Below are 25,662 nucleotides of genomic sequence, written 5' to 3'. Positions count from 1 at the left end.
TGCTTGAAGAAAACTGCAATCCTGAGTAAAATAAGGCAAATGCAATTAATGGTGGAAGAATTTCATTACATAGAATTTACAGCACAGCGAAAGGCCACGTTGTTTAACTACTCACTAACATTTATGTTCCTTGTGAGCCCATCATTATTCTTCATTCAACGATATAAACATACCTTTCTATTCAATTGTTGATCATGATCCAGCTTAAATTTCCCCTTAAAGGCATCTTTTGATTTAATTGCTTCTATTCCTCCATGTGGTTGAGTTAAACATCCTAATCCTAGAATTACAGAGCATGGAAACTGTTCCTTCGGCCCACTGAGTGTGTGCTGATCGGCAAACACCATCACTAATCTTTCTCTCAACCAATTTTATTCTCCCCATTTTCTCATCAACTCCCAATTCGACCACCCAATTGTACACATTTTACAGGACAGTTAACCTACCGACCACTCTTGATAGAAATAAATTTCCAAATTAGTCATTGAATTTTAACTATTATATATTAACCACTCCCAATTACAGACTGCACGCCAGTTTTTAGGTTCCTTCAATCATTCTGTTATTATACTACAGCATTTTAAAAAGTGTGATCAATATTTTTTTTGATTGTTCCTGCTGTAGAGCACATCACACTGCATAACATGAGCAAACAGATTAGGGGGGCTATATTCCAAAACAGATTGCATTAGAGAGGGGTAGAAGAGTAGCTTGTTGAAATGAATCTTTAATTAACGTGGCAGGATAGATGATTAATGCCAATGTTAAATTCTCTTGCGAGCTAATTGAAAAATCTTATAGGCATCAAAGGCAACAATTAATGTGAACGGGTGCTGAGATTGAAGAAAAAAACATAACCAATCTGAGACACAATTGACGGCAGATGTTGCAATCTGGAGCAAAAGAAACAATCTGCTGGAGGAACTTGCAGATTGAGCAGCATGTGTAGGGTAGAGAATTGTGACCATTTACTCGAGATCCCGTATCCGGAGGGGGAAGATAGTCAGTATAGAGGGGACAGGACGGGGCGGCGGACAGGGGTGAGGGAGGGCACAGTTGGTGACAGGTGGACAGGATGGTTGTTTGAAGGAAGATGGAGCCGTGGGGTGGGTAATGGAGAGACAGGGGTAGACAAAGTGGGAAGAAAAAGGGCAGGTAAAGCCATCAGGGCACAGGAGACAGTGAAGGTAGACAGTTGTTAATTATCTCTTTAATTTTGTAATGGCAAGCTTTAATCTCTCCACCTATATTCGTTCCTACACAATCTCTTGAATTGTATTCAAACTCAGATAAAACTTTGTAACACCACCCAATCTGATGCGATTGCTGGGAATTTCTATAGCATAGCAATGAAACTCCATACAGATGAGGGGGTTCTTCATTTGGAATTTTAATAAAGAGGAACCATTTTTGTTCTTTATTCAAGGAAGAGCTCCAAGCAAATTCAGTCAATTTCACTGGACAGTTATGGTTCCCATAATAAATTCCATATTCTGTCCTCTTGTGTTGCTCTGGTGCAGGAAGATATTTGATTTCAGTTGCAGTCTTGGTTACCTTTATGGTGTAGGATTATCCTAGCAATCTATTTGTACACTTTGTAAATGCTGAATTAAGTTTGGAAAATATAACACAATCATACCAACGCTTTGTCATGTCGAATAAAACAGGAATTCTGAAGACTCAAATAATAACAGCATCTGTTTTCAATTTTGTTACAAGCTAAAGGAAATTAGGGTGGTGTAAAGATTGGAATATAGGTAATTTTATCTTCCTGTAATAACTTAATTTGTTAAGTACTAATTATTATTACAAAAATCAGAGAGGATATGCTATTTGGATATGGATCAAGAGTATTATAAAATTCCCAGAACTGATAAACTGATTTAAAAAAAATGATTTCATGCAAATCAAACAGTCGAGCGCAGTATACTGAAACATAATTTCCTTTCAAATTATATAAACAAAACCTTGCTCAAAACAAAGGGTTGGAAGAACTCAGCAGGTCAGGCCATATTCATGGAGAGAGTTGATAGATGACATTTTGGGCCAGAAGCCTTGGTATCTTCTTACTGTTTGCTAATAATCTGAACAGAAATTAATCTGTTCATATCTTTTGTTTCTTCATATTTATGACAAGAGTAAATCATGCCCTCAGAAATCAATCAAACCCTCCCAGCAATATCGCAATGCTCCCGCTGATCATGTAGTTTGCATGGATTACATGATATTTATCAATGTGTTAAACATAAATGCTGGAGTCACAATCAAGAGATTTACAAACCATGCAGGAATTGGCCAGATGGTTGTGAGAAATTATCTTGACCAGAGGAACATGTTAATAGATTGTTGAAGAAGGGTCCTGACCCGAAACATGCTAAAGGAATTCAGTCAAAAGAACCATGAAGTAACGAACCTGTGGAGGGCAAATGAAGTAAAGGAATGCACAAGAGAAGTCTAGCTGACCAAATGGGCCTTTGGCTGTGTGCCTACAGATCCCTGAAGATAGCATGGAAAGAGGATGAAATTGTTGAAGTAGCACACTGAGACGGGGAAGATAAAAAGAGTAACAAAGGTAAAGACTACTTAGACCACAACTAGTCAGCATGCATAGCTCGGATTGTCACGAAACAGGAACAGTGAGATACCATTATCGAGGGTGCAATGGAGATCTACAGGATGCCGTCAAGACTTCAGCTAGGAGAGAAAAATCGAACAGTCTAAGCTTCTTTCCCTTGGAACAAAAACAGCCAAGGGGGGATTTAATTGAAGCGCACATAATTACATGGATTCTAGACAAAATGCATGGGGAGAACATATTTCCTTTTGTAGGAAATAACCAGTGAGAATAGATTTGAGGGAAAAACAAACTGCCGGAGGAACATAGCGGATCAAGCAGATATGTAGAGGGAAACGGAGAAACGATGTTTCACGTGCGGACTCTTCATCAGATTTGAAGTTGTTCAGAGGAGCATTAAAGTGAAGAATAAGTTAGAACTCACTGCCTGAAAGGGTATTAGAGTGCAAAGTACTTGCATATCGACTTGAATATTAGATGCAACTTACATTCCCTCAGGCATATACATTTCCTTTCAAAAGAAATGACCAAAGCTATTTCCAATAGCACCACAATAAATATAACAAGTACTCACATGAACACTGAAACCCACCAAACTGCACAGCCAGTACAACATCGGCAGTGTGATTTTGGGCGGTTTGAGATACAATGGGATTGAAAATGAAACCTTGAGGCTTATGCAAGCACAACGCACAACCATCATGCGTTTCCATAGTAATCTCGCAGATGCAGTTATGGAAGAAATCATCCGATTAAAAATACAGTGGAGTTCTATTTCAAAAATGATTCAGGATGCTAAGCTCCACAGGAATATTGTGAGTTGTTTACCAATGAAAAGCAAAGTCAGACATTGATTTTCAATTGTTTGATTAATTGATTTTGTTCTTTTGCCGAGCACAATATACCAGTGAAACAGGACATGTTCAATGTACTCAGAAGTCAAGTTTGCAAAAGGTCTCTATTGAACCTCTGTTTTTCATTTACAGAATGGCTGGTGATCAGAAGGAAAGGCCTTTGGACTGAATTCATGTAAATATATGCATACCATAGCAATTTATTCTGCAAAGCTTTTTCATGACTAATAATGACAATACATTAACAATTCAATACGACTCCATCAAAGAACACGTTTGGCTCTTCAATTTGACATCCAAACGTAAGACAGTATTATACCATGCCTAGACCAGACAAGTAGGTCTGTAAGGTAGACACAAAATGCAGGAGTATCTCAGAGGGACAGGCAGCATCTCTGGAGAGAAGAAATGGGTGACGTTTTGGCTCGAGACCCTTCTTCAGACTGATGTCAGGGGAGTGGGCGGAACAGAGATAGAATGTAGTCGGAGACTTACCTACACAAATACTTCTGCAAGATGTACCTGACTTTTCAAAAGCTGTGACATTTTGGGCTTTGAGGTATTTACTGCCGATAACTGGTAGCATGAGCACTACTGATTGTCTGAAGTGGCAGCTTTTTAAGTGTTAAGTCACAGAGACGGTCAACAGCGTAAATAATGATACATGCAACAACCTGCGCATTTTTTAAGCAACTTTAACAAAAGTCAAATGCCCAAGGCATCAGATAAAACTGTTATGCAATACAACTTCACTATAAGGAAAGTCATACAGCATGGAAGCATTCAACCCAACTTGCCCGAGCCAACCATGATGCCCCATCTACACTAGTCACACCTTCCTGTGTTTGGCCCATTTCCCACTAAACCTTTCCTATCCGTCCAAATGTCCTTTACATGCTGTTATTGTACCTATCATCCCTGAGCCTCCTGTGCTCCAACACACCTGCCCAGCCTCTGCCAATAGCTCAGGCCCACAAGTCCTAGCAATCTTTTCTGCACTCTTTCCAGCTCGACAATATCCTTCCTATAGCAGGGTGACCAAAACTGAAGAGAAATACTCCAAATGCAACCTCCCGAAAGCCTTCTACAACTGTAACATAACATTCTAACATTTATACAATACCCCGACTGATAAAGACCAATGTTCTTATTAATCAATGGCGATTAGTCTAACCATGATGCCATTTTCAAGGAACTATGTACCTGCAGTCCTAGATCCCTCTGCTCTACAACACTCCTCAGGGCCCTAATATTCACTGTGAAGGTCCCTCCCTGGTTTGACTTCCCATTGGGCTAATAGGACAGGTGAGCAGTGAATCAACCTGCACGGCAGAAGGAGAAGCCCTAGGAGGGAATTCTAGAACTTTGGGTACTTAAAACTAAAGACCATCGTTGAGGACAGAGCAAGGGAGGCCGAGAGATTGCAGATCTGGAGAAAACAGTATTGGAGAAGTTCCAAAATAAAATTTAAATATATTTAATTAGTCCAGCAGGAGAGGCAAATCCATTTGCTTCTGACACAGAACCTTTACTCAATGATCACAAGCCTGGAAACAAAGTCACAATACTTATTTTGAAACTAGAATGGGTGGAGGTAATAGCTATAATGTTTGAGGTGGTTGATTGATTTAAGATTTTTTCATTACCATAAATTCTCTCAGTTAATTTTTTATCAATTCAACCATTGAAAAATGAATGGCTTCATTCTTCATCTTGACTGTTCTCCCAATGTGTGATATTGTAAATGTAGAGTTACACAAGATGTGTTAAACTTCCATGACAAGGAACACACACAGAATGATCTAGGTGGAACATATTGAGCATGTAGATACAAGCCAATAATACCATGTGCAAGATCTTATCTTAAAGCAGCTTTGGGAGTGAAAAGCGCATTTTACCTGTAAGGGTTAACAAGTCTCCAAGTTGTCTTCAATACTTAAAAATGTACTTTTGTGCAGAGAGAGAAAAATTGTACAGGGCCTGTCATAGTGTGGTGAAAACACTTCAGAATTTTATTTGGAAGTAACAATATTGGCTGCAAACAGACTGAAACAAACAAAATAATCAATTACAACTTGTAGTGTATATAATGATAACTGACTTTAAGGACTCAGTACTAGAATGGTTTGATTTGTGTAATTGATATATTTAATATCTTATCACGCTCATTAATATGCGCGAGTATGCGTAGTGTACATTTGTAAAATAAAGAAGACCTACACTGGCAACAGCGTGTACTGAAAACCTGCGCGTGTTTCTAATTACATTGAAGCCGTAATATCTTACAATGGCAACGAGGATCGGATAGAGTTGGTGAACTCAACATTTAAATACGGTGCAGGACTGATTTGCAAGACGCAGTATTGTTTAACATTTTAAACAGCAAATATGAAGCTGTGTTGCAGTTGTTTGCAAACTGAACACGATAGGCCACAGATCCTTCTTTGCATGGGACTGTAGTCCAAAACAGCAGCTGTACAAATCGTCGAGTTTGTCAGGCTATCTTTGTGTTGTGTCTACGGGGCAAGATGGCATCCTTGGGATGCATAGGCAGACTAAGGACTGTCAACAAGAACCATGAAATCTTTACCTTGTACTGTGAGCAAATTATTATTATTTTTTTAATTGCAAATTCCATTATTGAAGCTGAAGAAACAGAGGATGATGATCAAGTGCAGGTAAGAGCACAAAATAAGGCCACCCAGGAACAAAAGAAAGCTATTCTATTAACTGAAATTGGTCCTGAAGTTTATGAAACTCTCACCAACATCCTAGCCCCAGAGAAAGCAAGGAATGTTTCATTTGAGATTGTTCTTTCAAAACTTGATGCTCACTTCAACCCTAAGCCCATAGAGATAGCAGATAGTGACAAATTTCACACAAGAAACCAGAAGTCTGGTGAGACTGGGTGAGGACATTATCTCATTGAAGAAGTTGTCTCTACACTGCAATTTTGCGACATTTCTGGATCGAGCTTTGCGTGATGAGCAATGCTGGATGAGCAAATCCAATCAAATGGATCACACACCAGCCCTAACCTTTGATTTGGCATGCAAAACTGCTTTGGCCATGGTCAGCAATACCTACAATGGCAGCCTCGAGGATGCAGCGTTGTGCAGTTCTCCTGTCACAGTATGATTACAGCATTGAGTACCGCAGCTCAAAAGAAAATGCTATCGCTGATGCATTGTCGCTGTGTGTTCAGATGTGGGCACTGAAGGTCCTATCTACGTCACAGAAGCAGTGGACAATGACTTTCCAGTCACAGCAGCTGAGATTGCTGCTGAAACCCAAAAGGACACAGTGCAAAAACAAGTATATGAACAAACTTTGTGTGGATGGCCAGAAATAAAACAATGTACAAATGAACTAAAATCTTATCACAATAGAAGACATGAACTGTCATGTGAGCATGGGTGTATTAAATGGAGTCAGAGTAGTCGTGCCCAATTGTTTAAGACAAAGATTACTTAAAGAACTAGATTGTGAACACACAGGTGTTATGGGAATGAAGTCTACAGTCAGAGGTTGCATGTATTGGCCAGGATTGGACAATGACATAAAAGCAATGGCAAGCAAGTGTAGCACCTGTCAGTTGTAGAAGTAGGTCTGCCCAAACCCCTTTGCAAACATGGTCTTGACCTACTAGATCTTTTCAAAGGGTTCATGCGGATTTGTATGAACATGGGAATAATAATTTTCTTGTTTTGGTAGATAGCCACTCAAAGTGGATTGAGGTGGTACAAATGGGTACGAACATAAGAGAAAGAACAATAGATGCCTTGTGGTCTATATTTGCGTGTCATGGATTACCTGAAGTCCTTGAAGGGAATTAAAAATTCAATATGTCACAGCGGTTAGCTAGTTTCTTACTGAAATATCGTACCATGCCACAATCTACCACAGTGTATATGCCAGCTGAACTTCTCATGAGAAGAAGGGTCAGAACTGGACTGTTTGGTTCTATCTAAACTACCTCCGAAGGTTAAACGCAAACAATCTGATCAGAAAAGTCGTTATGGTGGAAGTCAAAAAGAATGTAGGTTCAATACACATGATGAGGTTTGTGTTCTCAGCCCCCCTTACAATGCAAACAAATGGGAGGTGGGAACAGTAGTTGAAGTGTGTGGAACCAGGAAGTACTTGGTAGAAATTGGAGGATGTGTTAGAAATAAACCATGTGATCCCAGCAAGGGATGAAGAGCAAAGCATAGACGAAGAAACAAATCTGTCAGACTTTGGTATTATTCCAAGTTCAGATGTAAGAGCAGAATCTCCAAAGAAAGTAGAGACAAAGGTAAATGACCCTGAACTTGACTTTTCTTTAGAACCACAACCTGACACTCCCCCTAAACCACTCAGGAGATCAGAAAGAGTGCGTAAACCAATCATCAGATTAAATTTATAAAATTATTTGTGTTTATATAATTTACTAGTTATTTTACTTTCTAATGGGAGAGCAGTGTACTGAGTACAGGTGCACAACCTTTTATCCGGTGTTCCGGAAACCGAAAAACTCCGAAAACCGGTCATTTTTCCCAGGATGTCGCCTGCACACCAAAGCTCGCGTTTGGCGCCAAGCTTGACCCGAAACGACCCATGGTCAACCCAGGTCTGTACTACTGTAGCGGCTGCCTCCTCCCCGGAGACCGGGGAGACACTTAAACAACTGCAAATCATTGCTTAAATGTTAGTCAGTTAGTTTGGAGGGCTTTTATGTGAAGGGGGGGTTGAAAGGGTAAACTTTAATTCTTAGTCCCCTACCTGGTCGGAGAGACGGGGAGCGGTCAATGCCTGACCGGGTCGCCGTGCAGTAAGCTCCGCAGCGCTGTGGCCGGTGGGGCTGCGGGCGGCGCCGGTTGTAGCTCCGACCCCGGCAACTCTACCCCTGGCTGCGAGGCGCTCCAAATCCAGTGCCGCCCGCGGCCGGACGCCCCCCACCCCAGTTCCGCAAATGTTGGGAATCAGCAGCGTCGCAGCACTGGGATACCAGCGGGAAGCGGGCAATGCCTTACCGGGACGCTGTGCGGTAAGCTCCAGGGCGCTGAGGCCGCCTTCTCCCAACATTCGCGGAGCTGGGGCTGCGGGCGTCCGACCGCGGGCGGCGCTGGATTTGGAGCGCCTCGCAGCCAGGGGTAGAGTTGCCGGGGTCGGAGCTACAACCGGCGCCGCCCGCGGCCGGACAGAGCCCCCAGCTCCGCGATGTTGGGAGTCGCCGACCAGGTAGGGGACTAAGAATTAAAGTTTCCCCCTTCACCCACCCACCCCACCACCACCACCACCACATAAAATCCCTCCAAACTAACTGACTAACATTTATGCAATTTACAATGATTCCCCGGTCTCCGGGGAGGAGGCAGTCGCTCCAGACTTTTCAAGCCGCCCGCGATACCTCCGCTAAAAATCTTCCATTCGGAAATCCGAAAATGTCCGAAATCCGACAAGTGTCTGGTCCCAAGGCTTTCGGATAAAAGGTTGTGCACCTGTACTAGAATGGTATGATTTGTGTCATGTGATATATTCAATATCTTATGTCTCATAAATATGCGTGAGTATGCGCGGTGTACTTTTGTAAAATAAAGACGACCCACACTGGCAACAGTGTGTATGGAAAACCTGTGCTTGTTTCTATCTACATGCTGAAGCCAGAATATCTTACACACCTCATTAAAAATCATACTGAAATTCACATCACCGTAGCAACTTACAAACCCTGGCTCCAGATTGACTAGAGATTTATTTAACTTGGCTACAAGAGATAGAAAGAAAGAAATGCGTGTGCCAATCAATCCTCATGTTCTACTTAGAAGGAGTATATTGTTGGCAGGCATCACATCACATATGTGGTTCAAAATTAACAGCAAAGATCATAAAAAGAATGTTATACTCCTGTACTAAATGCTCATGGCAAAACATATTGATTTGGTCCATAAGCCAATGCCTGTTCTCATCACTTGCCATTTAAACTCCAAATCATTCAGATCACTGCCTTCCAGGCTGTTCCAATGAGACTTTCAGATAAACTTCTAGTTTAATATCATTCTAGCCTCAGGAATGAAGACACAAGAGACAGCAGATGCTGCATTCTTGAGCAAAATCAAACTGCAGGAGAAACTCAGCACATCAGACAGTATCCATGGAGGGAATGGACAGTTAACGTTTTGGGTCAGGATCCGCACGACCATGAAGGCGACTCCCCGGCAACCACCCGCAAACATGTGGCAACTGCATAGTCTCCTACACTCACCTATAAGGGACAGGCCCATAAAGAACCACACAATTAGATGTTTAGCAGTCTTACAAAGCACAAATATATAATTACCAGGGGATCATTCGAAGGTACTTGTGTTTTCCAGAGTGTGCTCAATTTGGAGAATTGTTTTATACTGCTGTTAAGTATAACCTTAAAATTGCTTTTCTGAGTTTTTTGCAAATCAGAGAAATAAGTCTATAAACTTTGATAAATAATTTAGGCAAAGAAATGAGATGGAAAAGTATTATTTTCTCAAATTAAACAGAAATAAACCAGTGTGTTTTTTGCTTTCATGACAGTTTGTGACTCACTTCTAAATTTCTGCCTCCATTTTACTCATTTATTAACTGCAATCAAATATAGGATTTTATATTTTCCAGTGAAATCCTGCATATTGGTACAGGTACATATTTTTAACCATGGACTGAAACCAGCATCTTAATTTGCCTCACAGCAAAACAAACCCAAGATCTCAAAACCATAGTTTATAAATCTATTATTTGGGGATGGGGAATGTTATTTAAAGTTAATTGATTCATTGTGTGCTTACAACACTCGGAAAGGAACATTACATGGTGCAATGAAATTCAAGAAAAACTTCAAACTTTATTTTCTTTCTATGAAATACAATTCTTGAATTTTTATCTTCTATAACCGCAGGTTAACATGAAAAATGCTAAATTAATTTCACCTTTATCTACCTCTAGAAATGCAGGAAATACAGCAGTCCATTGGCGCACAGCTAGTTTGCAGAAACAGTGAAGATAATAAGTGAATTGTGTCACTGACATTGATAGAAGCGTGAATTTGCAGCCGGACACCCAAGATAGATCCTTCAGGATGACAGCGGCGGAAGACGGAGGAAATGAACAGTTCCATTGCGGAGACCGAGGGCTCAACTCCCGTGCCCCAGGAGGTGCTCTGGTTTTCAGAGGTTAGTGTGCAGGAGGGCACAGAGGCTGAATGTGACTCTGAGGCGAGGGACGGTGTGCTCACAGGTCAACGTCTCTGGATCGGGCCGCAGGAGGTCTTGTAGAAGCTTGGGACCAAATTAGATTGGGTGTTGCTCCAAGTGCCGAGCGCACGCACGGAACGGGCACGTCTGCAGAAGCACGGAGCGGCGGAGAAGGGGACCAACAACATTGCCTGGCCAGGCCCACCCTTGCAACTCCAACCCAGTGCTGCCAGGACAATGCGCCTTTATGCCCAAGTTCAGACCAACATTTTTAACAATTCTGTACTTGAAGGATACCAGTTGGCGCTGGAAACATGGCGACTCTTGTGGACTACCTCAGAGTACTCTACTATTTTTACACTCTTGTCCTTAAGTATGATTGTGCCCATCTATAATAAGACTTTTACTGAACTGCATGCAAAATAAGGAATTTCACTGTACCCAAGTAAATATGATAATAATGTATCAATGAGCATTAGGAACAATAAGTGGGCAAGGCAGGCATGCAACCATCTGAAATTATGCAATGGGATCTTGCATGTTCAGTTGATGGAGCCTCAGTTTATCATTTCATCTGAAAGCAGTTGCCTCTAATATTGGAACACTCCTGTACTGGACTGGCAGCGTGGAACTTGCCCTTTAGATTTCAGTCTTGCTCCCATGACCTACACTTGTTTTGTTTTCAATTATCACAGCTGACACAGTGGGTCATAATCTCCAGTGCTGGACAAATTATGTGTTCTTTGGTTCTTTTTGAAGATGTACAACAGCAAAACATTTGGAATCTCTTAATCCTCACTTTCCCTGCAATTCATTTAATTTTAAAAGCAGATTGTGTTAAAACATTCATTTTTGTTCAATGGCCTCTCTAATTATTGCCAGTAATGTCCAACACCACATACTCCCAGTCTTTCTAAATGCAACACATATTTTATGAGAAGCAAAAGGCAAACACTAAGCGAGGTAGTCACCTTTATGGATTGTGGATTTATTTTGACAAAGTAACAGAGAGTATAGTACAAGCCCTCAATATGTGTGAAGATTTACGTGTCAAACATTGATTGAAATGGATCACCACGCATACTAGTGTTGTTAGCATTTGGTTTTTTTTAAAAACTGTGCAAAAACAACTTACCTTTTCTTTTGCATGCATTTAATCTTCTGAACATAGAGCCCCAACTCTATGTCTATTGGCAGCAAGACTGCACGGGGTCTTGACCTGGAATAGATAAGTCTGCAAACAGCCGTCTCAGCCCTGTTGAAACCGAAGGGCTGAGTGTTTACATGTAGTATCCGCATGGTTTAGGAGTAGATTTGGAACAAGATCCAGATCTTGCAAGAAAACGAAAAAGGTATCCACTTTTTTCCTCAGGATGAAAATGGGACTCTTTTTTATGAATGGCAGATTCACAAAACTGTAATATGAATACGATGTAATCTTCACGTAATTGATAGTGTTCTTACGGTTGCTTGAAATACAATAAACTTTTATAGCAAAACATGCAAGATTCTGGAACAACGCAGGTGTATCGTAACAACGCTATAGACCGAGCTACTCAAATAAAAGGAATTTCACTCCTTTAAAATCATGGAAGGCACAATGACATCTGTTACTGCGCAGCTAATACTGTCACAGAAATCCTCTAATTCAGAAAAGTGCCAGCATCAGCTTTCTATTCTTTAACCCTCAGATTACTGGCAGGGAATATAAACACAGATGTTAGCAACATGAAATATTTCACAAAATGTCATGTGAAACATACTTGATTGTTCTAACCTATTATTTCCAAGAACCATGTTTTCAAAGATTGCATCTTCAATTAAAATGAATTGTCAAACACTGGATTATTGCATTACTGACATTGAGCAGAGGGTTGAGGGCTGGGAGGTGGTAAGGGCAAAGGAAGTTCAGATATGAAATGCAAGAGTGGAAAATGAGTAGCAACTGGTAGATTCAAAACATAAGTACGAAATGTTATTCTTGATAACAGGCAATGGTCAACAAGTGGCTCACAGCTCTTGGACACTGGTGACATCTTCAGTCTAAATCAAAGATCTTTACTATAATCAACAGAAATACCAAACTACTTTACCCACTTGGTCAAGCTTTTCATTGTATGTTCTGATGACTATTCATAATTTTTTTTTTAAATCAGAAAAAGCTTATCTGATACCAAAAGGGCCTCAAAACAGCCATCTGTTAAACAATCTGTTGAATCAATAGTTTAATTTCACTCTGGAGCACTTGTGCAGTCAGGATGAACGGCCCATGTATATCCCGTAACAATGCCTTGAACTAAAGACAAAAGAGCCTGCACTTGCTGGAATCTTGAGCAATAATCAAACTGCTGGAGGAACTCACCCCACCAGCCGTCACATACAAAAAGTAATCCTCCGTCAGTTTCGCCACCTCCAACGTGACCCCACTACTCGCCACATCTTCCCATCTCCCCCCATATCTGCCTTCCGCAAAGACCGCTCCCTCCATAACTCCCTTGTCAATTCTTCCCTTCCCTCTCGGTCCACCCCCTCCCCGGGCACTTTCCCTTGCAACCGCAAGAGATGCAACACTTGTCCCTTTACCTCCCCCCTCGACTCCGTTCAAGGACCCAAGCAATCGTTCCAGGTGCGACAGAGGTTTACCTGCATCTCTTCCAACCTCATCTATTGCGTCCGCTGCTCTAGATGTCAGCAGATCTATATCGGTGAGACCAAGCGGAGGTTGGGCGATCGTTTCGCCGAACACCTCCGCTCGGTCCGCAATAACCAAGCTGACCTCCCGGTGGCTCAGCACTTCAACTCCCCCTCCCACTCCGCCTCCGACCTCTCTGTCCTGGGTCTCCTCCATGGCCACAGCGAGCAGCACCGGAAATTGGAGGAACAGCACCTCATATTCCGTTTGGGGAGTCTGCACCCCGGGGGCATGAACATCGAATTCTCCCAATTTTGTTAGTCCTTGCTGTCTCCTCCCCTTCCTCAGCCCCCCTGCTGTCTCCTCCCATCCCCCAGCCTTCTGGCTACTCCTCCTTTTCCCTTTCTTGTCCCCACCCACCCCTGCCCCCGATCAGTCTGAAGAAGGGTTTCGGCCCGAAACGTTGCCTATTTCCTTCGCTCCATAGATGCTGCTGCACCCGCTGAGTTTCTCCAGCTTTTTTGTGCAACCTGCTGGAGGAACTCAACGGATTAAGCAGCACCCGTGGAGTGAAATGGACAGACGATGTTTCACGTTGAGACCTTTCAGCCTTGGTAACTATCTATACGGCCCGACTCATCTGCCTGTCACACAGTTCCTTCCCCTTCCTCCTTTGACTCCAACTGCTCATCACCCAACCCTCCCTAATAATAATAATATATTTTATTGTCATTGCACATCAGTGCAACGAGATTTAGTGTGCAGCTTCCAACCGATGTAAAAGAAAAGTAAAATAAATAGATAAGCTGTGTGACATGACCATCCGAGGGAGACAGTCCAGGGGGGGTGGGGGGCACTCAGCAGGGCAGGTTCAGAGCCGCTATAGCTCTGGAAATAGCTCCTTACTTTGGCTTCCTAATTTTTCTTCCCTCCCAACCACCGTCCCCTTCTACTCATCCCCCCCCCCCACTCCAGTTCTGCAATTAATTCCCCAATCCCCAACATTCTTTCTTATCAGATGATACAATTTGCACCATTTTGTCTTCTCCACTTGAGTCTTAGTACTTAAGTCTACCCTACCTTCCCCCACCCGATTCATCTGTTAATCAACCCCTTCTTACCTGGATCCACCCAACACTTGCTAGCTCTTGCCCCACCCAATGTCCTCACCTCTTTCCACAAGCTATCCCCTTCTACCCCATCAGTGTGAAGAGAGGCCTCGACCCGAAACATCATCCGTCCATTTCTCTCCACAGATGCTGCCTGACCCACCAAGTTCCTCCAGCAGTTTGCTTTTTGTTGAATGTTATTAATTAAATTGTTCTATCAAATTTAGAGATTCTTGTGTCTTTTGGGCAGCAGTATCGTTCCTCATTCACTCTCCAAGATACCATGGATAACTGGTAATTTAAATAAACACAGGCAATTTTTTTTTACAATGGCTCACTCTACAAAGACAGCTTCAGATCTGCAACAGTATTGAAACACAGTTGTTGATCTCATTGGTAAAGTATGAAGCCTGAGGTAAAACTACCAGAATAGAATGGTGATGAAATAGTTTCAATTAACATTTTATTCAATGCCAGAATTGGGGATTGCATGAAACACTGCAAATCTTTCCATGTTGTGCTTCAAGAAGATTGATTACACTAGGATAAAGTCTGTTCCAAATTCTTTGATATATTGCACCCTCAGAGCTTTCAAGAGGTTCCTTAAGTCTCTACATGCACGAGAGCAGGAGCTTTCTTTTCGTCAGTAACATGCACACATGCATCACAATGTTTTCCTAATCAATGCACATACAAATTTCAGGCGACGTTGATTCAATATTGTTTCATGCAAATAACTAGGCAGGTCTATGTGATACACTTCAACAAAAATAGCTCACAGGGTGCTGATTCTTTTCGACAGTCATCCAATTCAAACATGACTTGAAAAATAGTATTCACAAAGTTAGTGAGATCCAAAATGCCTAGCATCCTATTAATGTTACCACCTACAAAAACAAAAAGAGAGCTGGGGCAACAAAGCAATTAACACTTCAACCTGTTATTTACCTTATCACTCAGAGATTTCATCAACTAGCAATTAAAAATCAATTAATGACAGATTAAGAAAACCGAGCAGGACTCAGAGACACAAGTTTATATCATCCAACTGATCTGGCATCTTCCAGAGAGCCTGTAAAATAGATTGCAAGTAGTGATAGAAACTAATAAAATAATTTAAGAGAGAGCTAGGCAAATTTCAGGCAGCATTAATTCAGTATTGTTTCATGAGATGGAGGCAAAAAGATAATACTTGGCCCAAGTTACCTCCCAATCTGTTTCGGATTGGCTTGCAGCAGAATTCTAGTCTATTGCCCATTCCTTATAATGGGCATTTTCCAATTCTTAATTCCGTCTCTCCTGGAGACAATAAGATGGCAAACTTTTGCCATCAATAATCTTTTCAAGACTTTGGTGATTGTAATTCTTACTGTGCCCAACGCTTAAATGTCTTCATATATTTTTGTAGATTTCAAGCAACATAATTCCATTTCAGCAGCACTTGCTTTAGCAGTACACTCTGCAGCATTGCTAAAGGAAAATGCAACAAGTTATGTGTTGTGCTGTGCAAATCCGGTGGGCGGCGCGACTTGCATCGCAGTGGCCTCTGCAGTCCATCTGTATTTTTATTATTTTTTGTCTCGTTTGAATGTAGTTTTTATTTTTTTTTGTGTGTGTGTGTGGGTATGTGAGTGGGTGGCGGGGGGTGGGGGAAACTTTTAAAAATCTATCCCCTGCACGGAGAACCCGACCTTTTCTCTGTCGGGTCTCCGTTGTCGTTGGGGCCTAGCACCGTGGAGCGGCCTCCAGCAGGAACGACCTAGGACTCCCGTCGCGGAGCCTGCCGACCTACTCACCATCGCGGAGCTGGCCGAGTTCCGAGCGGGAGGAGCGGTGGTGGCGCGCTGCTGCGACCTGACCCCGGAGATACGGAGGCTTACCGCAGGTCTGCAAGACAGGAACACCGGGAGCCCGCGGGTCCCTGCTGGGAGACCGCTTTTCGGGGCTTCCGCAACGGTGACTTCACCTGCCCGAGTTGCGGGGTTGAAGAGTACCTGGAGCGGGGCCTTACATCACCGCCCTGCGCGGTTTGGAATGGCTGCGGGACTTTGCTAGCGCCCGCCGGGGGCTCCAACAAGACCCGGAGCATGGCCTTGCATCACCCGGCGCGGCGTAAATGGCCGCGGGACAATTACCATCGCCTGCCGGGGGCTCTGACATCGGGAGGGGAATGGGAAGTGCAGGGGAGAAATAAGTCTTTGCCTTTCATCACAGCGAGGAGGAGATGCGCTGTGATGGATGTTTGTGTAAATTGTGTTGTGTCTTTGTTCTTTTTTGTGTGTATGACTGCAGAAACAACATTTCGTTTGAACCCCAATGGGGTTCAAATGACAACTAAATTGTATTGTATTGTGTATTGTGCTATGCATCAATGTCTGTGTTTTGGACACAAACACAAAATTGATATACAGGGCGATCTCAACCGCTCGTTCCAGAGATGAACTGATGTGATCTAAAGCACATTTAGACTAAATGTCATTGACATAGCAACAGAAAGAAACCTATTCAAACATCCGAGCAACAGACCTTGGGCTGGCACTATGTAAATGAGACTTGTTTGGACGATCAAAAGATAGGCACAGTCATTACTTTGGCTTATGATGCACTGGATTTTTTTCTGATCTTCTAAGATTTTCACCTTATCCAAGCAGATATGCTTTAAAGTTCTATGCCAGCGAGACAGTTTTCAAATTGAAAATTAAAATTCCAAGTATTTGTTTAATGTTATTTCATTAAAAAGGTAAATATTAAATGAAATTTACAGTTCCTTAAAGCAAAAGTCCTGAGTGTTTGAAGTCAACACAAGCAGCATATCGTTCTTCTTCATCCTCTTTCATCAATATATATTTCTGCAGTACTCTCCCACTTACCAGCACATGTTTCAATGATATTCACCTCAACTGTGCCATGTTATCTTGAATCCACATAGCTGGTAATTCAGTTTTTGCTTCTCATTCTGTTCAATTTCTTAGGATTTCTGTCCAATTGTTTACTCTTTGACCAATATTATTTTTTCCAAAAAATGTTTTATTCCAAATATCCAGTGCTCCTAATTTAAAGGTAGGTCTGAAATAATTCATCAATTTCTTGATTTTGCAAACCCCAGCTCCAGAAAATAAAAATCAGTCTCAAAGAACTCACTGAATAACACAGGAGACTATTCAGTTCATTGGAATTTGTGCTGTTAATGAAATATCTAAAAGATAAATTATACTCTTTCACTCTGACTTTTAAATTCCATCGATGATTAACCAGTAAAACAGAACCCCCCCCCCCCCCCCCCTTATAAAGAGCCAGTAAATAGCCAGCTAACATTAAACAAGAGCAAGGTTAATTCTGGGTTAAACACTGGTAATGCTTGTCAAATCAAACTGTTTAATGCTGCTCCCTTTGTTTTCCAACGTCATGGTCTCTGTTACATATTCACAAATATACCTACCACAAGTACAGAATGTACTGGCTGGAGCGGACCTGTGTTACAGCAATGTATTTAAGATCAAAGATAATTATTCCTCAATGGCGCATTTATTGGTACTTTATTCTTAAGGATTGCCATCTCTCTGAGCGAAACACTGGGGGCGAGAATTACTGTGAACTGTTTGATTTCACTGGCCTTTATCCTCACAGAGTAAGGAAGTCAGTGATGCAGAAACAACTCCAAATCAAAGTGGAATACTTTGTTCCAATTATTTGGAAATAAAATGCAAGAGTTTATTATTGCCTGTCATGTTCTCTGCATTATTCCAATTCCTGCTTCTTGTGTATCCCAGATTATTCATCTCTCCACCATAACCAAACCAACCAAACTCTGGAGTCCATCCCTAAACCTCTCCTCCCAAGAAGCTTTATACTTGGTCTAAGCGTGACACAACGCTTATTTTCTTGTCTGCTCACACAGCTCAATTGAAATTTAGCAGAAACCCCTGGACCCCGGACCAATGTTCAGAGTTGAATTTATAATAAGATCCTAACTGAATAAAATCTGAACTCTGCATTCCCACTGATCCCCAGTAACCTTTCACTTCCTTTCTTATCAAGAATCTAACACTACCTTAAAAATATTCAAAGTCCACACAGCCAGGAATAGAGTTCGAAATATTCATGACGCCCAGGGGAAAAAAAATCCCATCTTTCTTACATGGGTGACCCCCGTTTGTAGGTTTTACTTTAAAAGGAAACATCCTCTCCATATCCATATCCATCTCTTGGGATCTTGCATATTTTTGTCAATTGTTTACCAAAAAAGATAATTCAAAATACCAGTATCATAAAAATTCTGGGCCCAATATGGGCATTTTTTTTAAGCATTATATTATTTCTGAAGCTGAAGAATTCCAAAATTTCATAACTCATTTACCCAATTGACCTTAAATTTATTTACAGCAAAGCATTTAAATTAATTAGACAATCAAAAATCTAAGCATCGTTGTGCTGCAATGAAATAGATCTTTTGGAAATTACAAATAAAATATACTCTCTACATTGGCTTGCTTTGTGTCAACCAACAAAAGTTGGTTATAATTGCTCGGGGCAGGAAGAAACTTCTATGTTTCAAAAACATAAAAGCCTTGACCAAGGGGGGCACTCCACCAAATATTAACTCAAGGATGCAAATGGCTGGAGCATTTTCTTATTTCCTCGTTTTAAAATCCCTGTCTTTGTAACCTCCGCCAATGCTTTAACCTGCCACAGTTCCTTCACTCCTCCAATTCAGACTTCTTGCTCATATTTGAAAGTTAATCCCTCCACCAAATTATTTGAGATTTCAACAACTGGTCTGGGATTCCTTCTGTAAATCCTTTACAATTTTTTACTGTGCTGTTCGTTAGAATGGTTTTCAAAACCTGTCACTTTGTCCAAGCAGTTAGTCATGTGAACCTTGTGGTATTATCAAATCTGTTGCTTAACAATGCTTCAATTGTGTTCTTTGCAAAGTTTTCATGACATTAAAAGTGCTTTATAAATGGCTACTGTTATCCTTCAAATCATCTGTTTATTAGTTTAAGATTCAAATTAAAAATATTTAGGAAGCTGATATAATGGAAGAATTCTGACCAGCTCAAGATGAAGGACAGTCAACCTCAATGACCCAGTTATTTAGCTTGTGCACTGCACCCAAGCTTGTAGCTAGGCAATTACAGGAGAGGAAAAATGCAAAATAGAAACAGAAAATCCTGGAAAAATTCAGCAGGTCAGGTAGCATGTATGGAGAGAGAAGCAGTTAATACTTCAGCTCTTGGACCCTTCAGACGGTCCCTCACCTGAAATATTATCTGCTTCTCTTTCCACAGATGCTGCCTGACCTGCTGAATGTTTTCAGTGTTTTCTGTTTCTATTTCACATTTTTTTCTCCTGTAATTGCAACCTATCCTTGTGCTGTCAGTACATTCAGTCAACATACGTTCAACACCTTCATGCAGTTAATTATATAAAATGTAAAAAAAAAGAGATGCCAGCAGTAATCCTCACCAATCCTTGAGGTTCACCAACAATTACATTCCTGCCAATGGGAAAAAGATCCATTTATGCCTTATTTAGCCAGCAATTTTTCAATCTATGCCATGCTGCGAGCTACACCATATGCTTTGGTTCTGCAATGACTCCATGCAGCACCAAATGCCTTTTAGAAATCTAGGTGGAGTAAATCCACCAATTCACTCTTATCCATATCATATTATTTATTTTGTTCTATAAAAAGTCCTCAAATGTTATTTCCTTTCCATAAAACCACATTGACTTTGCCAGATTGCCTTGAATTTTCGAAGTGCCCTGTTATAATATGTTTATTTATAGCTTTGAACATTGTCCAAAGCAGAAGTTAACAAGGCTATAATTTCCTGATGGTACACAAAATTGTTGGAGAAACTCAGCGGGTGCAGCAGCATCTATGGAGCGAAGGAAATAGGCGACGTTTCGGGCCGAAACCCTTCTTCAGACTGATAATTTCCTGACTTCTGCCTCTCTCCCCCTTTAGAAACCACAAAGATATCTGAAAGGTCACCTTTTTCCTTTTACTCATTCCAGAATAAATCTCGTTATTTTATTTGTGCACCATTGCATTAACTCATCCTCACACTTGCACCTATATTTTGTAGACAGAATTTAGTTGAACAGCAACACTGAAAACCTTGAGATATTTTGGCTAGAAGCTATTGTGCAAGATTACACCCAACAGGAGACAGCAAGGTTTCCAAGCATAGTTCTGCACTGACTGTATAGTACAAACAACAATGTACAACAATCCTCTTTCCTACTTCAAGAATTAATATATTTTCTCTTTGCATTTGAAGCAATTGGGGGCGATTCTTAACCTGCTCAGTCTCTCCTCATTTGATTGAATCGCATCCCACGAACAGTGTGATAATCTTCATTGCACACCCTCTGTAGTAAATAGTCATATTGAGACAACGAGTTGGAAAGTTGTGTCCAACATTCCAGGTTTTGATCACATCAAATGTTCCTTTTAATTGCAGTAAGACCTCCCGAACCTGAATATAAAATCCTCCAGTATTAAATGTCAGCAAATAATTTACCTTCCTAATACACATGCATATGTATTTGAACTTACGTTCCCAAAGCACTTGTGAGGAAATGCAAGATATGAAGCTTACCTTTGCTGAAAGCTTATCTGCACAGGGCAGTGTCACACAAACAGGAATTAGGTTGTCCAAAATTTTAGGAATCTCTTGGAGACAGATGTTAGGAATGCAATGTTAATCCCCAGGCTAAAGTAACCTGTGAGGAAAACCACAGGTCAGCAATGTAATTGTGGTTTCTTTAAAACTTATTTCCATTATACTAGGACTGGAAGTTAGCTTAGGGAGTAGGTTGAGGGTAGGGGGAGGGGCAGGACAAACAAGGCTGTTTGGCAAGGTAAGACTATATGGGACAAAGGTCATACGAATAAAACCATTCATATAGATTCAAACCCGTTTGGTGAGGTGTGAGGTATTGGCCAGGAGACTGAGAACGTTACTGCTCTTCAAAAAACACCGACCAGATTTTGTTTTAAAGCAGCAACAGAACCAATTTCTGGTGAATGCGCAAACTTTGCACAGTTATCACTGGATATTATGATTGAACATGGGACTCTTGAGCTCTGTAGCTGCAGCTATAGATGATGCCCCACTATGTCACCCATAACTATAACTGTTCCCCATGGAGTCCTTCCTGTAGCATGCATCAGCACCACATCCTTCTACATATCCTCTTGGATGTTTGAGTATGTTGGTCCACAGCACTCGTTTCATCAAAGGATGAATATATTATGCTCAGATCAAGCGGCTCACCGTGGAGCCGTGAACAGAGATTGTAGGATTCAACGTTCAGAATGTCAACATTGTGTCAAGCGCGCATTTAAACTGGTTGCAATATTTCACAAAACCTTTCCGATTCCTTTTTTTTTTTACAATTTTGATTTTGAAAAACCTATCAAAATCAAAATCCCATTGGGAATATTAGCAAGTCAAAGGGCAAATACCCTTGAAAATGATGCGGCCAACAATTGCCTGGATTTTATTTTATTTTTTAAAGAGAGAGACGATAGTAATAATAGGTCTCGTGGCCCACCAAGTCCACTGGTCAGGCCGCATTTGGAATACTGTGAGCAAATATGGGCCCAATGTTCGAGGAAGGATGTGCTGGCTCTGGAGAGGCTTCAGACGTGGTTTACAGGAATGATTCCAGGAATGAGTGGGTTATCATATAATGAGTGTTTGACAGCACTGTGCCTTTAATCGCTGGTTGAGGGGGGACCTCATTGAAACTTACAGAATAATGAAAGGCAAATATAGAGTGGATGTGGAAAGGACATTTCCACTGGTTTCCACTTCCATCAAGTACTCATACATTCTATCCTGCCCTGCACTAATCCCATTTTATTCTCTATACATTTCCATCTACATACTCGGGTGAAATTTACAATAGCCAATTCCCTACAACTTGGGTATAGGATGAAACTTGTGGAGAATGTGAAAACTCTACACTGTTAGCCCTAGAGATCAAGTTTGAACCTGGGTCTTGAGCTGTCAGGTGCAGATCTACCAGCTGCCCCACTGTGCCACTCATAATTTAACATGGCGTACATCATCATCAGCATCATCATCATCATCGTTGAAAACAGTGGTGCTGGTTTTCAATTGGAACGATGGCGGAGGCACCACACATCTCTGTCCTCCAGTTCCTGCGGACTTCTGCCGCTGGAGTATAGGATTTTGGTGTGTGTGCTTTATCATCATTCCTTACAATGCTATGTACGTCAGTAATCAATCAATCAGTTTTATTCATCACACACACAATAAAGTGCAGTGAAATGAATTTGCCAGCAGCGGTACAAACAAAAAAGAACACACAATACACAATCAAAATTTAATACAAACATCCACCACAGCATTCTTCACTGTGGTGGAAGGCACAAAGTAGTCAGTCCTCCTCCATTGTTCCCCCGTGATCGCAACTTCTACTGAAGTGTGGAAGGCCGTTGGCTCGCTAGAAGCTCATCCGCCCTTTGACAGATCTTGTTTTTGGTCCTGCTGGGGGTCCATAGCCCCCTCCTCACCTGGCAAACAAGGTGGGGAAGACGGTTTAGTCGCCGACTATCCGACCATGGAGCGGATAGCACGGGATTACATGGTACCCGTGGCGGGGGGGGGGGAAACTCCCCCCGACCTCAATGGCATATATAGTTAAGGAAAAACAAGCTGCACATCATCAGTCTCCCCAAATTACTTTTGTGCGATTTCTGAAATAAAAGGACAAACATATTTTATCTGCTGAAAGAATGTCTGTCTTGGTTCTGAGTGCAACTTTGCTTGTGTCAGCAGGTTATGGGCTCACATCTCTACTTTTGCATAAACATCTTGGCCTACACTGAGGTAGTCATACATTGACAAAGTGTTGTCTTTTTAGGAAGATGATAAGCAGAGATCTTTTATGCCCACTCAAGTGGAACAAAATCTAGCACTAAACACGCAAATAAAATGATGAATACAATGATTTTTAAATAAGAACTGGAGACCTGGAGCCAGGAATGTGGACAGAAACATGGCTGGAACTTGGGAATGGGTGCGTCTACCAGGTCAGTGGCTGAGATTGGGGGTTGGAAGTCAGAACATAGGCAGAAATATGGGAGGGAGGTACAGAGTGGCCAAGAAACAAGTTGGGAAGCTGTAAGCCAAGAGTCCAATTGTGAGCATGACAGGACAGATAGTGCATGTGTTTAGTGGCACTTCACATGTACCCAGCAATATTTGAGCATTAAATCCCACAGTGCAGACTGTCAAGACCTTGGGAAATTACAGAAATGAGACACGAATGACATCATAGAAAAGACGAGGAAGTGTTTGGCCTTCAACAGAAAATACGCACTAGATAACATAAAATAAGGATTGCTTTACCCGTCATCCTAAGAAAAATGTCACAAACCAGAGCTGTGCAATTCTTAAAAACAATACCATGAAATAGCAATGATACAAAATTTTGAGATTTAAAAAATCAAGTCTGCAATTTATCCCATCAGATAATGCATAACAATAAGTTTAATTTGACACCTAATTCACTTTCATATCTCAAGTAATCAAAAAGTTATGGCCATTTTCATACTCGGAAATTAGCATCTTGTTCCCTATTGATTTTCTATGGACATAACAAAAAAGCTGTGATCGTGGACAGTCAAAAGCACATAACCTTCTTGAAAATTAAGAGAACTGAATGAAATTTTCAGTTATCATAGATTGAACCATTCTGAAACAAATAGGGATAAAAGTCTCTAACTGCGATGACCTGAAATTAAAGCATATAATGTTAGTTACCCAATTGTAGCTAATTTCAAACTTCAATTTTTAGATCTAAAAATCATCCATTTCTTAATAAAGCATAACACATTTTTTTGAAAAATAGCCCAAGTGTCCAAATATTCACAAAAATAATTCACATTAAAACATGGTTTTTTAATCTCATTTACATCAATTTATAGGCCAAATGGAAGGAAAAGCTGTGTTCATTTGCTGTCAAAAGTCAATTTAAATCGGCTTTCTAAGAATTAAGAGAACTGATGAAATTTTCACGCATGGATTGAAGCATTCTGAAAAAATTGCGGATGGAAATTTAATTAGCTAATTACCTAATTGTAGCTAATTACAAAATTGACCGATGTGACAAAATGGTAATAAAAAACCAGACTGCCTAAAAAAAGCCAAAAATGAGCTACTCGCTATAGAAAATTTAATATACAGGGTTATATACATGCCCCATTTAATGTAAAAATAGGTACATACCTTTAATTTTAGTTTTGCTTTATAAAAAAGACCTGGGGCTTTATGAGAGGATGTGAGTTTAGAGAGTGATTTTTCACTACTCTAACTATCATTTACAAGGCCATAAAAAACTAATAATACCTTTGTACACGGGGTTTTTCAGCGATTTTCCGTTTTATGATTTACTAGGCTGAACATTTTCTATTGCAACAGCCTAGTAAAAAAAAATCGCGTTTTCAAACCGCAATTACTCTAAAACGCGCTAAAATCATTCACACCCAAGGTGGGGGCAGAGATTATTCAGCCACGATTCAGGTAGGTTTTGTAACAGACCTACATGAAACTTTACCAAATGATTCACTACCCTGAGAACAGACACATTTAAAACAAAAGCAAGTGTGATTTTTCCACCAGTAGCATGATAAAGCAGTCTTTCCACTTTGAAGGAAATTACCCGAAATTCGGGAAATTCTGGTTGTCCAGGTAATTTTAGGGAAATGAAATAATTTCGGGAAATTTCCCGGCCCAGTAAGCCTCCCCCAACAGCGCATGTGCGACTGCCGCCCCAACTGCGGACGCGAAGGGGTCCATTCAGGCCCGCGGGGTGATTTGAGGGGAAAAAAAGTATGTTCCTGTATATTTACGACCATCCGCGCCTGCGTAGGTGGGGGAGGCCCGTCAGCAGCGTCACAATTGAAAATGGCGGCGGTGACGCGATAGGGATGCAGTCTCCCCACGCATGCGCAGTGGGCCCGATATCCGCATTCGAGCAGTTGGGGCGGCAGTCGCACGTGTGCAGTTGGGGAAGGCTCACCGGGCCAGAAAATACCATCACATTCCAGGTAATTTGGAATTCTATTTCAGGAAAAAAAAATTTGATGTGTGGAAGCACTGTGATAAAGTGGCACCTCAACCAAAGATACATTCTGCAATAATGACAATTGAAGTTACATCAGAAACTGATCTCCTGGCTCACTACACTGCCAAATGTAAATCACCCCTTACAATAGATGGTGACAATAATACCTTAA

General features: G+C 41.2%; 1 protein-coding gene across 4 annotated transcripts in view; it reads right to left on the bottom strand.

Annotated features, from left to right (window-relative positions):
- The window catches only part of LOC129712021 (G-protein-signaling modulator 1-like), a 139,982-nt gene that overhangs the window by 82,366 nt on the left and 31,954 nt on the right, over positions 1 to 25,662 (bottom strand). The window contains exon 3 of one of the 4 annotated variants that reach the window (XM_055660149.1): positions 20,990 to 21,113. The exons of the other annotated variants lie outside the window; for them this stretch is intronic. The gene's annotated coding sequence lies outside the window, so the exon portion shown is untranslated. The remainder of the gene's footprint in view (positions 1 to 20,989; positions 21,114 to 25,662) is intronic. 4 annotated transcript variants of the gene reach the window in all.

The sequence above is a fragment of the Leucoraja erinacea genome, chromosome 31 (genome assembly GCF_028641065.1).
Source record: "Leucoraja erinacea ecotype New England chromosome 31, Leri_hhj_1, whole genome shotgun sequence".
Taxonomy (NCBI): domain Eukaryota; kingdom Metazoa; phylum Chordata; class Chondrichthyes; order Rajiformes; family Rajidae; genus Leucoraja; species Leucoraja erinaceus.
The sequence above is the reverse complement of the archived record's forward strand: the minus strand, read 5'-3'. Positions and strand labels throughout refer to the sequence as shown.